The sequence below is a fragment of the Myiozetetes cayanensis genome, unplaced genomic scaffold, assembly GCF_022539395.1.
Source record: "Myiozetetes cayanensis isolate MyiCay16 unplaced genomic scaffold, myiCay2020 scf6-25, whole genome shotgun sequence".
Taxonomy (NCBI): Eukaryota; Metazoa; Chordata; class Aves; order Passeriformes; family Tyrannidae; genus Myiozetetes; species Myiozetetes cayanensis.
Genome location: NW_026087853.1, coordinates 22096803 through 22113660, shown reverse-complemented (window position 1 = coordinate 22113660; position 16858 = coordinate 22096803). Strand labels below are relative to the sequence as shown.

Here is a 16858-nt window from a genome sequence, read left to right as displayed (position 1 = left end):
CTCAGAAATTCACCATTTGCCATCTTCCGTTTACTACAGTAGCCCAGAATGCAGCAAGCTGTGTATGAAAAGGTAGGAAGAGAGCTCATCAGCAACTTGAGAATGAGGGACAAGAGACCAGCAGAGCAATCCAAGTGGACACAGATGCTCAGGTTGCCTGGTTCTGTGGCCTTCAGTTTGTTCTCCTCTCTCTATATTAAAGTAACTTATTAGTTATGCTTAGTTTTAATTTTTATACATATATATATATATACACACTCCCAAATTGCCTTTCAGGGAAAGCATTGGCATCTATCTTCCTATTGTACTCTGCACGGATCAGCTTGTCACCCTGTCTTAGATTTCTCCCCACCTTTAGCACACTGAAGCCAAATAACATGTGTAAAACCAGCGGACAACTCACTTCTGCAGGGGCTCGTTGTGGGAAGAATCAGGGTGAGCCCTGATTTGCAGGAGGGATCAGTTTGTAATCAGATGCACAGGAGGCAAAGGGATCTGCAGGCCATGGCTATCCTTAACAGGATTAGCTGTGATATTTTGCTCAATATGAAATTGTAATCAAAAATTAGGGCAAATATTTTGCTGAAAAGTATTTGGTTGATGATGGTTTCTCAAGAAAGTGTCAGATTGAAAGTCAGAGGGACTATGCCTTCCTTTGCCTTGTTTTGATAAGAGAGCTTGAGCTGGGATGTCCTACCTCCCTCTCAACTCGTGTTTTCAATCCTTCTGTGGGCGTCTTTAAAAACCTGCCCTGTGAGACCCAGCACATGTTCCTTTCCACAAGAACTGTCAGGGTGTTGTTTACACGTGCTCGTTCCAGCCTGAACTCTGAGGCATTCCCTCACTGGAGAAAAGTGTATGCCAGGTGCTGCATTTCTCTAAGGGGAGTCCCCAGGAAGTCTTAGCAGAGACCTAAGGCAAATCTGTGCAGTCAGATGTTTGGTCAGATGATTTGATGGTGCATTTCTGCATGGAAGCGTGAGTACCTGTGTACCACCACTGGAGACGACACAGGAGAAGACAGGCCAAAGAGCTGAACTTGGGTTTCCACCACGCAGGGGGACAGTGGAGATGGAGTAAGGATGGAGAAGTTCCGCGTCCCCAGCACCATGTGGCTGCTGCCAAGCCACTGGCCCTGTGCCACGTAGCTGGGCCCCAGCGCCTGGACTGCTTTTCTGGCTGTTTCTCCCCGTCCCCCTTCTCCTCCCGGTGCCCGAGAGGCGGCTCCCTGTCCGTCTGTGGCGCAGGGAGCGCTGGCTGCCGCTCGTTAGAAGAATTCCCCCAAGTCAGACCTATGGTACGAGCCGTGTGAAGCGGAAGACAATTAGGGGCTTATTAGTGTCCTGGGGAGACGTGTAACTTGTGTTGCTGGGACTTACCAAAACAGCGAGAGTCTTACCGGCAAGCTCCAGCCGAGAAAAGACTGAGGGATTGTCTCACCTAATTATGGGGAATGGGCCTCTTTGTGTTTGTGATTCGGTACGGTTGTCCGATCGCTTTTCTCTGGCTGCTGGCTCAGGCCGAGCTGGAAGTGTGCTAATTAGAAGAGAAATGGACGTAGTGATCCTGTCAGCTCTCGTTACCGGCGTGGACAAAGCCGAATATTATTCTGAGGCAGTGTTTTGTGAGTGTCCCCCTTCCAGCTCTCATTAAGGGCAAGGTTGGTGGACAGGGAGGGGACTTGACCACATGGGTTGGCTAATGGAGCACAGTTACCGTTACTGTGCTAATTAACGGGCTCAGGAGGCAAATGTTTCTCCAACCAGCAGTCCCAGCAGCTGCACCTGGTGCTTCCAAAACCCAGCCATCTCACTGGGCAAGTAGGCAAACAAATGTGTGTACGAGCGGAAAAGGGGTTACCTGTGACACATCCATGCCATCCAGAAGTACAGAAGAACTATTAAAATGGTCAACAGAGAGACGGAAAGCGCATAGTGCTGCAGTAGCAGCAGGTCGAGCTTCAGCAGTCCCTTCTCCCTAAGTTACCCTTCATATAGAGGGCAATGTGTCAGCTGCTGCCCCTGGAAAGTGGGTAGCAGAGAGACTTGAGGAATTGCCAAGGTCTCCAGGTGCCATCAAGAAATACATCTCCTGTGAGTTGTTGTGTTCATCAAGAGGTCCTAGTGTGGCCAGGAAGGGGAAAGCTGGAAAGATGGAGGTGAATCAGACTATCCCTCTCTATGCTGATGATGGGATGCTTGTGGTCTGAGCTGGCAAGATGCATGTATATATCAGGACGTTTCTTTTGCTCCAAAAACCAGTTAGGCAACATTGAAATGATTCACATAGGCTAAGGCAGGTGAAGAGGATGACCAAAGGAGTCATAGGAAATGCTAAAAAAAAAAAAAAGTGCATTTACATGCCACTAGCCTAAAACTACTACAGTGAGAGTAGGGAGTGTGATGGCAGAAAGTGACCTACTACAGAAAGAACAGAGAGAGTCAGAAGACAAGACAGGAGCCAGAGCAGGTCTGTAGAGTCACAGTGGCTGAGATGAACTCAACAGAAGGCAAGAACAGTGTGTGCTGAGGAGGCTCAGTGGAAGTAAGTAGTTTTATTAACTTGTCACACAGACTGTCATTTTAACGCATAGGTGTTTTGTAAACAAACAGAGTAATTGCTAGTTGATGTCTCCAAAGTTATGCAAAATATTAGTTATTAAGTCTGATTTGGATGTTATGGTCATACTAAAGGTCTTTAATTAATGTCTATACATTAAACACAGTAAAACATAAAACTATGCCTTAAAGCTTTTAATTTGCTTTCTCTCTTTTAACAGTGTAGTCACTGCATGCACTTGTGCATGCTTGGGAATTGTTTTCAGTCATACTTGATCAAGGGTTAAAGTTACAAGAGGTTCCCTCTTTTGTTTCTTGGGTTATTTGTCCCTGGTGATGAAGCTGTTCCAGTAGGAGGGTTAGCTGTGTCTTCCCAAGGCTCCAGCAGCAGTCTCCTGTCATCATGGATGGAGCTTGAACTTTGCTCTGTGCTTTTGCCTCCTTATTTTTCCTGTTTCCCATAGCTGTGAACCCAGCAAGGATCCTTTCACTGTGGCAGCACATACACTGTCCTTACCCTGCAGTCCTGCAGAGCTGTAAAAGCCTTTCCCTTTTAACTGAGGTTCACTTCCTACTGGCTGCTGTGGTGACTTGAATCTTAGGAGTCTTGATGCGGAGACTGATCTCCAAAGAGGGCTTGAGAAGTATCTTCTCTGTAAAGAGGTTTATTCTAGAAGGAGGAGATATGTAATCCTCTTACTAAAACCCAAAGAGGAAAGGAGAAAAGGTTTATTGCTCCTGCCTTACCCCAGTGAGCTGGCAGCTTTTATGCTGCCTCACAAATAGAGAGGCAGAGAGAAACATCTTTGAACTCCACCTGACCTGAGGCTCTCCAGTAGATGTTCAGTGAAACCCATGTCTCCACTGCTTTCAAGTGTCCCAGCAGAACAGATCCATAACCCTAGTTTCTGAAAATGAAAAACTACTCCCTGTTATACCACATGGCCACTTACCTTGCCTTCCAGATGCTTCAGTTTTGGTCTAAGGAGAAATCTCAAATCAGTGACAGAAAATCAGACACCATCACACTCATTTCAGTTTTCGTGCTCTGTAAGTTCAGGAGTCGAGTGACCTCCCTGAGTAAGGGCTGGTGACATGTCAAGCCTCCCTCAAGAGACTGGACATCACTGGCAGATGCCAGGAGAAAAGTCTCCAAGAAGACACATCACTGGTTTTGCCAGTTTATCTCCTTTCTTTGCCTGAGGAAGTATTGGGGTCCTTGCTTGTTACACCTCTGTTTTACTGGCCTGTCATCTTGCTGTATTGATAATGTCATGCCAAATTTCTGACTTCCAAATATAGATAAGGATTGACTGAGTTGGTTTTATGTCCTTGTGAGGACATTTCTGATGAAGAATATTCTTCATACAGATTAGCAGCACTCAAAAACATTGTGAAGATGGGTGAAAAATATGCAGATGGAGGGAAAGGGTACAACGGTTCCTTTTGGCCTTCACTGAGACCTCCTGACATTCACATAATGCTTACTAATTGTACAGTACCTGGCCTGTGGGCTGGAGCGGTGTTTGGAGGACATCCCTTTAGCAGTTTGAGTTATCAAATGCACCACAGTAGTCATTTAAGTCATGGTGACCTCAGCACATATCAAAACTTTATTGTGCTGTCATTCACAGAAACACATAATTAGGTGAAGGTCTCTGTCCTCAAGAGGTTATATGCAGATGAAACAGTAAGAGACTGGGAGGAGAAAAGGAGATATCAAGATGTAAAGAGACTTGTTAGATGTTATCAGCACAGTTCAAACCCTGTTACTTCTTAGCCACAGTCAAGTGGCCCTTTCAGTGCTTGCCATCTGCCTTGTTGTTTCATTAAATAGATGTGGTTTTAAAAGTAAATAAATAAATAAAAATGAAAATGCCTAAGCAACTGGCAGGCATTAGGAATTTAAATAATAATAAATTACAGTGCAATACAGACATTTTAATCTTTTTTTTTAAGACCTGTAAAAAACTATTCTATTAATTTAATTTTTTAAGTCACTTTATGCAGTGTTAAAGATTGAGAATTTAAAACCGAGCACTAAAAATTAAGGTTTCTCAGTGCTGTTAACTGCTACAGTGTGCACAGTGTAAACATGCATTTAGGAGAGAGCAATGAGCATTACAGAGATCCTAATAATAATTATAACATCTTCACTGATGTATAACACTATTCTGACCTTGTGCACTCATGCAGAGAGGGTGTAAGTGCTACTTTCCAGATTTCATGTAATTCTGCAGTTGCTCCAGTCCAAATGTTTGTTGACAGAGCAGGGCAGGAAAAATAATTTTTCTAATTCTGCCATGTTGAAAACCTTGCTCTTGCTCTGATGCTCTGTGGGTCTGATCCTGCTTTAATAGAGAGTGTTATGAAAATGATCACTGCAGCTCTCTAGGGAGCTTAAAACTATTTGCTCTAGCAAAAGAGATAATTTTTTTTGTTCACTTCGATAGTTTGAAAACGGAGGAACTTGCTACACTAAATATTAGTGTACCCCATTTGTGTAATGCATCTGGGTAAGGTTTACAGGAGTTTCACTAGCAAGTTTTAAAATATTAGCAAGTTTTTTTTGTGGGAGACAACTGTGAAAATGGAGTGATAATGGAGGACTAAAAGAAAAATAGAGGTGAATGAGAAGAACTTAAAAATAGGGTTCTTAGAGGACAGGAGACCAAGAGAGATGACAAAGCAGTTTGGAAGACAGCAAGGCATGGGCAGGAGGTTGGAACAAATGCAAAGGAGTAAAGGAGGCAGATGGTTACAAATGCAATTGAAGAAGAAAAATTATGAAAAAAATCAAAACACAAAGGGAGCAAATAGGAATAGGTCGTGGGTTTCCGCAAGAAGGAGGTCAGAGAAGTAGAAGTTTCATAAGCAGTGGAACTAGAAAGGGAAGCAGGATGTTCCTTGTGGATGTGTCTCTCAAGACTGCATTGTGTGTGGATTCTCCGATGCCTCCCAGAGGTTGTGCTCGCACTTCATTAAGGGCAGTCACTGGATTTATTTCTTGGTCAGCCCGTTAATGTAACCAATGAACAGAAATGTATTGCCTACACTCTGGAAAGTTGTCTGGAATTGCCTAGAGCTTCAGAAGTCGTTGGTATACCCATGTACACCTGTGGATGGAAGCTAAGATTAGATTAGATAGTTAATAGCTGAAATTGCAAATGGACAGAGTGAGTGATAGAGAATGGGAAAACATTAGGAAAATGGGGATTTATATCTGCTATTAATGCATTTAATTTGCTTTACTGCCATTTCCTTTCCTGGTTTTACATTTTTTAAAAAATGAACAAGGATCTATTTAAAGCCCTCCTCCAAAATCAGGCTAACTTCACTGTGAGTGTCTGCACTGGTTGTTTCTGGGGAGAAGAATCTCGTAACTGCAGTTTTGTCTCCAGTACGTGACGAGAGAGACTCCGGGAGCTCCCCCACCAGCTACACCATCAAAACCTGCTTGGAACCTTACTGGAAGCGTATGTGGGAGACAGATACTGCAAAAAGCCTTCTGGTCTTTCCATATTGGGGTGAATTGCAGCTCTATTGCTCAAACGCTCCTGCTGTTTTTCTGCTGTCCTACACTGCAAATTCCCATCTCATTGGTTCCTGCTGCAGTGATTCTCATCTGGTGTTTTCTAGGGACCTCCTCCTGACTATACTGTACTTGTATTTTTGCTGGGATCCCATTTTATTTTCAGCTGGTCTATCCCACATGTCCTTCCGTATTTCACTCTCTTAATAAAATTTCCTGATTTCCAGGCAGAAGGTGTCATGTTAAGAGGTGTTAAATAGGGCAGAACTGACTGCTGATCTCTGGGAGACCTCTGCCTCCCACACAATACCTTTTTATGCATCACTATCCTTTATTTGTGGGTCTCCAGCCAATTTTTCATTCCATCTAGTGGTGTAGCCAAACCCATTTGCATTAATTTTGAGTAGGATTTATCAAATCTTTACTAAAATCCGAATGTATCAAATCCATCGTGTTCCCTTCATCCACTAATTTTGTAATTCTATTTTTAAAAGCAATCAGGTTTCTCCAGCACAATTTGTTCTTTAGAAATCCCTAGTGCTGATGCTTGTTTTCTGATCTCTAGGTGGTTAGTGATTTTTTTCCCATGTTTTAAATTCTGTTATTTTACTGGAAATAAATATTCCTGAGAGCTCCAAAATTCCGTTTTGTTTTTTTTTTAATTAATTTTATTTATTTATTTATTTATCTATTTATTTATTTATTTAAATGATCAATGATCAATTCCTTTTCTCTAATCTCTAGGCAGCTTCCTAGTTTTTGTAACTTAACAAAATTATTGTCCATGACAAAAAAAGTAACATTTGTCATTTTTCTTGTAGCAAGTGGGTAGTTGTCTCTTTGTCACGAGCCCCTGTCCTGAAAACTTGAGTGTACAGGCAGAGTGCTACATATTTGATGAGCCAAATGTACTGTCAGTGAAACAAATGTGTGGATATCATTGACTTTTTAAGTGAATGCATTCAGGCTTTTTGCCTGGTAATACCCATTCTGGTCAATTGTTATTGCCTACAGAAGTATCAGGAGGGCATTTGTACGTTTTTTTATTGTAATGTTCATAAAAGTCTTAAACTAAGATGAAATAAAAATAGCATCCAAATAAGGTACATACATTTTTGTATACATATGTAAGCTAAAGTATTATTGAGGGAAGCTAACAAAAAGAACACTCTCTTATGAGAGCAATAAATTAATTTAGTCTCAACATTGGATTGGAGATAGGTCATCAAACTAATGCCAAAACAATCAACCCCTATAAATTCTGAGAAGCTGTCCTGCTAAATTGCTTATAAATCCCAGCTTGGAGCTATACCAAAGTAAACAGTCTGTGCTTTGAAGCGGTGGGTGTCTGATGTCTTTTAACGTGTAGCACCTACACAACTTCAGAATACTTTTATTTAGGAAAAGGTATGGATAGATGCTCTGAATCAGCAGTCCCCATACTTCTTTCCTCAGATTCCCCCAGATCTGCAGGAGGTGCTGTCAGTGCATTAGTCAGAAGACAATGCACGGGCAAACCTCTTGCTACTTGTGCCTGACTTCTGCTGTTATATGGCAGATCACCCAATACTCCCATGCCAGTCCCACGTTTACCAAAGTGCCCTCTTTACTGGACTCGTGGTCCTCGCTTGGATGTACAGAGAGGTGGGTCCTAGGAAGGAGAAATTTGCTTGGTGTCTTACTCTTTTCAAGGTAACCAACTGCTCTCAGGGACTCCAGGAAGAGTAATCGTCCCATGACTTACTGATCTAAAAAGAGAAAGGTTTCTTTCTCTTTGCTTCTCGTGGTTCACACTGTCTTGCAGCATCTTCAAACAAAACAGCTATAAAGTCCCCTTTGGGACCCTTCAGTTTAACTCAAACAAGTTTGCAACGTATCAGCACTGCTGTGCGTGAACATAAATAGTCTCATGTAAGCTAAATGTTCGGAAATATTCTTTATTTTCTACAGCATAGAAAGTGATGGCTTTTGGTTCTCCTCTCACCTCAAAATGTTAAAATGCAGGACACATAAGAATAAGGTGGTTTGTTCTTATTTGGGTCAGTCAAATGTCTTGCAAAATTTCAGCATTTAATGGAAAATTTAATATAAAATTCCTACAGAAATAATAGGAAAAATACTACACAAAGGTCAGTCATTCAACATTTATTCATCTGCAAAATAAAAATGCATTTGGGCTAGTGATAAATTTCACAATTGCTATTTCTTCTGCTAACCTAAAATGAGATAAATGTTCTTATTTTTCTTGCAAACAAGATAATTACAGTAACCCTCTTACTCCTCAGCAAGGCAATCAGTCAGGCAGCTTCTCTTCTGAAACCCAGATACAGATAGAGAATTGTTGTTTAACAGCTCTACAAGGTGAAAGATGTTCAAAATTATATAAAAGGTCTGTGCACCTATGTACACTCTTCTGCTAATTGGCTTCTCAGGCGCATGAAGCTAAACGTGTATCAGTAATTTGTGCATCATGTAATGCATTTGGGTTGGAACTGTAGAACTTTGATCCCAAGGTCTCATTTAAGCCTAAAATAGGGGCTGTTTTTCTGGTGATTTGGAGTTATGTCACTTACATAGGCAGCACCTGAAAAATACCTTTATTTGAATGTCAGAACTGGAAAGTTGACCTGCTTGGTGTAACCATGGGATAAGGATATTTGTGGCAGTTCTTCAAGCTGTTTAGCAGGATCTTGACCTAAAATTCAACCTTTGGGAGATTTGTGAGAGTTGTCATCCAGCCTCTGCAGCGTAGGTGCCAATATACAGATGTAAAAACATGGGCATATATTCATACGCAGTGGTTATGACAGGATTTTAAAGCAACATTTCATCAACCTGCTGTTGTTGGCATCATAATGCCTTGAGTTACTTCACACAGACTCTGTGTATGTGGAACAAAATTACTTCTGGAGCCAGACTCAATAGAAAGAGCTTATTCTTGGTGGCCACTCGCTCTTTGTGTTCCAGAAGAAATTCTTAGGTAAGAAAAAGAGCTGGAAGTATTTCAGAAAATTCAGACCTAAGAAGCTCTCCCTCTGGCCATTCATTGTATTATCTCATGCTGCAGAGGTACCCAGATTAAATGGAGACACTGGAGAAGCAGCAGGTCGCTCTTTTAAGTCGCTGATTACAGTTAGTGTTGTGGACAGGTTCAGACAAAGCTTCAGCTGCAAATGCACTATGAGGTAGGCATTGTGGCTGGACACATGGTTTGGGGATGTTGGTGCTGAACAATGGCTTATATCTGCCAAATTGGAGAAGAACAGCTGAAGAGTCGAGAAAATCTTAGCGGTTTAGATCTAACGCTCTTCCTCCTGAAATGGCCTGAGCTCTGTCCAAAGAAGAAAGCAATGGAAAGGGCATTGCAGAAGCAACAAAGCCATGTCGTCAGTCCACATCTTAGCACAGTTTTCATCCACAAATAACAAGTGGCTGCTTCACATGATGGCTGATGCAGCATTTTAAACTGGCACAGGCATCAGCAACTGCATGCTTGCCACTGCTTAGGTAATGGTGAGAAGTGGGAATATCTTACCCTCTTCCTTGAAATCATTAAACTTTCTTAAACACTGCAAACTGCTAGAAGTTGAGATTGCTTTCCAAAGTTGTGTCCCTCAGATAAATGATTTGCTGAGACCTCCACCTCTTTTTTTTGGATTCCCAAGAGCCAGAGTATTCCAAAGGTGAAAATTCTGTGATAAAAAGCAAATTAAATTCAAACAGGTTACCCTGTCATTGATCACAGCAATAATTTTCATCCTGCTTACATATTTAGAAAGCTTGTGTGTAGTTTGTGTAGGGATTACTTGCATTTCTACTACTATAAAACAGACTACTGGTATTACACACTTCTCTTTGAGTACTGGAATCTTTTCCAATTTTTTTATTCTGCAGCCTCCACAGACTTTTAGTACAAAAAGGAGTTGGCCTAAATTTAATGAAATTCTGGATGTTCCAGAGACCTGTATTCAAATACCAATAGCTTGTCATGAACATATACCAATAACCAGTCTTCCTGGCTGAAGTGACGTCAGCCTAAATCAAAATATACTGTTATAGAGTGGATTTCTCTGAGGAAGCACCTCTCAAATAAATGATCCTGTGCTATCCTGATCCACAGATCAGTATGACAATCCTAGGGAGGCTACTTACCACTCCCTTAAGGATCATATCTGTTGTTGCCTACCCAGAGCTTTACAGCTGTGTGAAATTTCCTGCTACTAGAACTAACCCCCTAAGCCCAGACTTCATTACAGACAGAAGGAGCTATTGACTCAGGTACCATACAATCATGAAGGCTGGAAAAGACCTCTAAGTTCCAGTCCAACCATTAAGGTTAATACTGCCAGGTCTACCACCATATCCCTAAGCACCACATCTACATCATTTTGGAACACATCCAGGAATGGTGAGTGGGGCTTCTGGCTTCCAGAGATTTCAGGCAAATATTCGGTGTCAAAAAGGAAGTTTTCCTAAAGCTTAGACTTTGGAAGAATCATGGTCTCCATGAAACATTCCTTCTTCTGAAAGGCACCCAGTGTCACAGTGTGGCACTTGGTGGCTGAGGCTTTCTATAGCAAGAGAGAGCTCTAAGGTTTAGTGAGTTAAAACACATAGGATGCACTTTTCCTATCTGCATCTACCTCAGACATCCTGTTAAATGTGTGTAGCCACTAAATATACTTCAGTCCAAGTGCTCCATCTATAAGCTAATGATAACATTAGATGAGCTCACAGAGAATGTATATAGTTAAATGTATCCCTGTTTATGAGATTCTCAGGCACTCTTGAGGAAAGTGTCAACACAAGAAAGAGGAAGAAATTCACAGCTAGGTAGCCCAGTGCTATACCTAATGCTTAATACCATCATACCAATGTACAGTCTTTTTGTATTTACACTAGAAAGCAACAGCCTTGCAATAGTCAAGATGAGAAATGGCCAAGGTTTAGCCAATTTCAACAATGGATTTAGAGAGAAAAACAGGGCATTACCTGTCTGGGCTCCTCCAAATAACTCCTCTCCCAGTTTCTAAATGATAAATGCCACTATAAAAATTGTTGGGGTGTTCTCCTCTCAAATGCAACTTAAATTATGGACACCCTCTCCTGAAAGAGACAGACACAGGAGAGGTTCTGAGCAAGTGAGCAAAATTTATTCGTCACAGGGGTCCATTTGGCCTCCATACCATGAATCATCACCCAGTCTGGGTGTGTTTAGGTAGAAAGAGGGAACAACAAATGGGAGAAGGGTATTAAATAATGATTGCCATGGAGACTAGGCAGCTTTACCCAACTCCATGAAATGTAAACGAGAGCTTAAAAAAATGAAACCCCAGTACATTTCAAAGGGATAAAGGGCAGTGTATAAGTTAGCTGTGGAATGCAATAGCAGGATATAAAAGCAAGTTGTTTAGTCAGGTTTCTAAAAGCCACTATCAGCAATATGCAGATGAGACACCTGTATTTTTCATCCCTTCTAATCACATCAAGAATGTGAGGATGGCACAGCACTTTCAGAAGAGCCAGAGGCAGAAGTAAGGCCAAAATAAGGCAGTTAGAGATGATGTCAGTGGGTGAAGGCAAATGTTCGAGAAGGTTCCAGTTGCAATGAAGCTTCCCCTGGCTGAAGAGCCCCAGTGATCAGGTCAAACTGTGATTTATGATGATTTTTTGGATTCTTCACCAGACTTCCATATGGGCACAGAGGAAGAGTTGTCTGCAATTTTTTCCAGAAGATCCCATTCCTTTGATTTCATTGCCCGTAGCAGTGCAAAGTACCTTGGTATGAAGCCTGTGGCTGCTCAGACAGTCCAGCTATTACTGTCACTATGTCCCATAGTCATTCTGCTCACCAGTATGGCTTACTTCTCATTCCTCCTCTCTGCCACTTTCTGTACTGGCTTATCACTGAATCCTCATCCAAGCTTAATAATTAGTCATTATATCCCACGATGTACCATGTCTAGGGCAAGACTTTCAGAAGATGAAATGGAGTCCAGTGGCTGTGAGCACCCCCTCAGCAACAAGAAGCCATCACAAACCTTTGTGACCTTTCAAATACATTTCTTCAGCCACAACCTGTCTGACATAATTAGACATTAGCCTTTTAAAAAGGCATCCTCTGCCCCTCTCAGCATGGCCAGGAATATCCTGAACAGACCTATGAGCTGCCTGTCCACAAGAAGAGAGGCCACAAGGCCAGACCTCTGGCAGGTGTCAGTCATCTTCAGGTAACCTGCCTTGTGCTTGAGGAAAATGGTGAAGATGGTATTATGGTCAAGGTCCTGGGTTTAGGGCTCAAAAAGCTGGATTTATCTCTTAGATTTTCAATGTGATCTTGGTTATGTCATTTAGCCTCTCTCTATGCAGGGATCCCGTCAGTTCCAGGAAGGTGAGATAAGGATAGGTGTGTAAATCCAGAGGACATGGCCAAATTCTCCACTGAGGGAGACTGACAGGATATTAGGGAAACGGCTTTCTTGCTGTCCTATTATTTGCATGCAGTAAAAAGCAACTGAGAAGAGTCTTACTGAAGAAAAGATTCCTTGTTTTCAACCAGTAGTTGTATTGTCTGATGTGAATATGAAGTGACTAACAATGCCTTGCAGTGACCTGCTGTACAATAAGCATGGGTCCTTGCAGCACTCCTGCCGCTGATGTGGGCTCCTGTTGCAGTGATGGACCTGCAGCATCCTTCCACCCCCGTGCTGGAGCTGTAGGCATGGTGGGGGACTGCTGGCTGAACTTACAGGGAGCTGTAGCCTTGGGAGTCCTCACTCCATCCATATCCCTCTTCCCTCCTACCTGCAGGCTTGGCTGTTTGCTCTCCAAGCCCCTACCCCATCACCAACCTCCAAACACCTCTCCCCCCAGAGCCTGCTTTATCACCACGGGGAGCCCTCCTGCCCTGCAGCATCCCTCATGCTGCATCGCCTCTGGGGTTGTTTATCCTGCCTAGGTCCTGCATCCACGGCCCCCGGCATCCCACCTCCCACGGGCTGGCCTCGCTTGTCCCCATCCTGGCCGCCCAGGTGAGTGGGCGGCAAGCGGGCACCGGAGGGGGGCTGCACATCACCTGACCCCCTCCAGCTGATTCCCTCAGACAGGACGTCAAGTTAATGAGCCCTCAGGCCTGTAATTAGCTGTCAATTACCTCAAATTAATCAACTCCTCGCCTAATTAAGCATAATCGGCAGGTGGGCAGAAAACGGGCCATTGTGCGGGAGCCATGAGAAAAGCATGGCTGGCAAACTTGGTTAGGATCAGCGGCGCATTCCCGGACGCCGCGCCACCGACACCCGGGCGCCCGCCCCGATCGCGGGCGCCCCGGCCCCGGCGCCCCCGGCCCGGGCCTGCCGTGGGGGCAGCAGGGACGGGGCCCCGCTGGGGCCGGGGACACTGCCTTTCCTGCCCCGACAGCGCGGGGCGGACCCTGGAGCTGCTTGGGGGCCCCGCCTTGCAAAAAGCCACGGTCTGGGTTTAGGGGGGCGTTTCATTCTGCTGAGCATCCGTACCATCAGTGCCGTAGCGCACCATCTCGCCCTCCCCATTTTCTCGCCCTGGTTTGTCGTGCTTTCTGCACTCGTAGGCTTTAATGTCTTTAATGTGAAGGGGACCGAAACACAGCCCTCGTTCGCTGACCCAGGGCCTCCTCAGTTCTGAGCACACCTAGTTAACGTGAAGATACACGTAGGTGGAAAACAGGTTTTCAACAAGCATTAATTACTACCGATAAAAATGAGTCATACTGAATTAATTTTCGTGTGTAATTAACACAACCCAAAAAAAGCCCCCATCCATCCTCCAGCGCTCTGTTTGGCGGAGGGGAGACATTCCCTGCCGAGGCCAGGGAGGGAGTAGGGCTCCTGCCAACTTTTGGATGTCACCGGAGTGCAGGACGCTAACTGCTCTATGCTGGGGGCTGGATCCTGCACTCTGCCCGCTAAATCCCAGCGAGCTACCAGCTTTATCTAAAGGCAAACAGAGCACGGTATCTTTCTGAACTGCAGACAAGAATTGCTGGGAGAAATGCAATTTCATGGTAAAAGTATTGTGCTCAATATTAAAGTGAAAGGTTTTCATTACGCCTAGAAAGTCTTTTTTTCTTTTTTTTTTTTTTATGTAGCCAGATTATCACCCAGTGCACTGGATTTACACTGCATTAGCGATTGTCAAGATTAGAGCAGAATCCCCAGATAACAAACAGGAACACAAGACGTCAATTTATGACATAATAGTAATGCAACAATAATCATAGTCAAGAGAAGGATACAGTGTAGGGTGGGTTGGATATCTTGGCTCTGAAGAGAGAAGCTTCCTGCGTTGGAGTGGCTTTGATTAAAAAGCACCCTATTACATCCATAAGGATAATTTTATACTTATTTTTCCTCACAGAGAGGAAAAGCAACAGTCCAGCACAGGTCTGGCAAAGGTGCATGAAACCACCAGCAATTAGAGGGACAAGTTAGGAGATACAACATTTCCCCTTGACCCTGCTAAGTGTCTATGCAGGCTGCACAAGCCTCCTGGACCTCCCGAAAGAGGGTGCACATAAAACTTGGCATTTCTGTGCCTGCAGCTATTTGGAACACAAGCCCCAAGAAGAGAGGCTGCAGGCAGCCCCTGCCCTGCAAAGGGTGTCATTGGCTGGTGAGAGGGAGGCTGCGGAGTTGCCATGCTGGGGAATGAGCCGGATCCTGGCAGCTGGCCTGGCCCTGAGGGATTAGAGACTCCCCCACCTTCCCTGCTCACATGGTGGCACACACTGCAGCTGGGCCCACAAGGCCCCTCTTTTTTTTCTGCTGCCCCGTTCTCAGTCAAGCACTTATTACTGCAGCAGGTGGTTTGGGCAGGGACCCCTCTGCACACATAATGCAGGAGCCCATGAGATGCTGGAGGACTCAGTGTACCCTCCGTCTCCTTGGCAAACCCACCACTTTCCAGAGCTTCTCCTGCACCGACCATCTCAGATTGATCTCTAGACTGCTCCTGGGCAAAAAAGCTCTTTGTTTGGGAGTCCGGAAAAACGCCAGTATCCTTACCTCCCTCATTTATGAAAGTTTTTCTTCCAGAACCCTCTCTCCATCAGGTGTCCTTTGCTCCTTTGGCTGGAGCACTGGTCCCACTTTTGGGGTCCATTGGCACATTCCCAAGGACCAGCTTGGGAGGGATGCACTGCATGATGGTGTCATGGGTGGTGACATGAGCTGCAGGTGAACAGCAGTCTCCAGCAGTTGCCTGTTTATTTGCGAGCATGCTGCAGATACACATCAATTGCTCATTTCTATTTAGAACTGGAGCACTCAAATGACTTACATCAAGGCTGACTAAGCATTTCTATTATCAATGGCCTTCTTAATCACTCATAACTCTTGTGAAGTGTGAAGTTCTCCAGATCTGATCTCCATCCAAGGACGTGGTGGTTGCTTTGACTGTGCTGTGCTTGAGCAAAAATGACCCAGGACTTCACAAGGTTAAGTGCCCAAGCCATAGAACCTTTATCCCATTGTAAACCAAAACTCTATTTTTGTGGAAATTACAAAAAAAAAAAAAAAAAAAAACCAAACACAGAACAACAGAGAAACAGGCAGTAGAAATCTGCTAGGACTAGACTGATGGAACAGCTTTCAATGATCCACTGAAAATCAATTGCAACAAGGGCTGAGTTGTTACATATAAAAAAATTGTGCTGAGAGAGGCAATGTTACTATTGGTGGGGTAACCCAAGAAGCAGCAGCTGCTGCTGCCTGGAAACCTCCCTGCTGATGGGACTGCATGGTGAGTGAGTGTACAAGGTGCTGTACAGGTGATTGCTGCCTCACTGGGTAACCCAGGGGCCTGGCTGGAACTGCACATGGCCATCCCTTGAGGCAGCACACCTGGAGCATGGCTGCTGGCTGGGGAGGTGTCTCTTAGAGAGAGGTATGGGGGCAGGGTCAGAGTAGATCAGAGGAATCCAGTGGCTACTCAAGTACAAGACAGAAAAAGATATCTATTCCTATCCCTGAACATTGTTTGAACATTACTGGCCTCTCCAGCTGTACCAGACTATGCTGTCCTGCAGGCAGTGCCCTAGCTGGGAAAATGCTCTTCTTCCCTTTGGCACTGCCATAACAAACACACACAAAAAGCTGGGTAAGCAATGAAGTTGTGCCATTCTCTGAGTTTGAAAAAGCAAAAGCTATAACTATTTCATTAATTATTTTGATCAATGAGTTGGAAACAACAGCAGGGAATTCACAATCACCCGCCTGTCATTCTGTCTGTACACAATACTGGGTGTTTGCAAGGATCATGGCCACCATCTCATTTACTTTGTGCAATGCCGTAATGTTGAGGCTGGCCCTGTTTTGGTTTTGGTTGTTCCTTGCTGCATTGCCCTGGCAAGTAGCAGAAATGGTTTGAGGAGAAGGCACTGCTGCTCTAAACAGTTGTTCCTACAGAAGCCATGAGCTTCTCTGGACTTAATAGCTAACTTGAGCAAGGGAGAGAGTGAGCTCTTCCTGGCCAACCCTCTGTGCAGCTCTACCCCATGATTATAAAAATAAAGCACTCAGGTTAGAAAGTACTTAAAATGTGCATCATGATTCTTCTACATATGTTCATTACAATGCAATCTGCAATCACATATCTGCAGTGTTGCAGTCTCTCCCCAGTCATGCATGAAACCAAATTCAGTGACAACTGGGTAACCACTGAAAACAACAGCCAGCTCCCTGGGCCAGCAGTTTTGGGCTAGCCTAAAGCAGGCTGCCCGTCCTCAGCTCCT

General features: G+C 44.1%; 1 protein-coding gene across 7 annotated transcripts in view; it reads left to right on the top strand.

Annotated features, from left to right (window-relative positions):
* LIN52 (lin-52 DREAM MuvB core complex component) overlaps positions 1–16858 on the top strand; it is a 249553-nt gene that overhangs the window by 43377 nt on the left and 189318 nt on the right. For 2 of the 7 annotated variants that reach the window (XM_050336330.1, XM_050336328.1), the window contains one exon: positions 1–6712. This exon is cut by the window's left edge and continues 1808 nt beyond it. The exons of 3 other annotated variants lie outside the window; for them this stretch is intronic. The gene's annotated coding sequence lies outside the window, so the exon portion shown is untranslated. Of the gene's footprint in view, positions 6713–16858 lie in introns of those variants that run through there. 2 more of the 7 variants (XR_007631527.1, XR_007631529.1) reach the window with 2 other exon arrangements.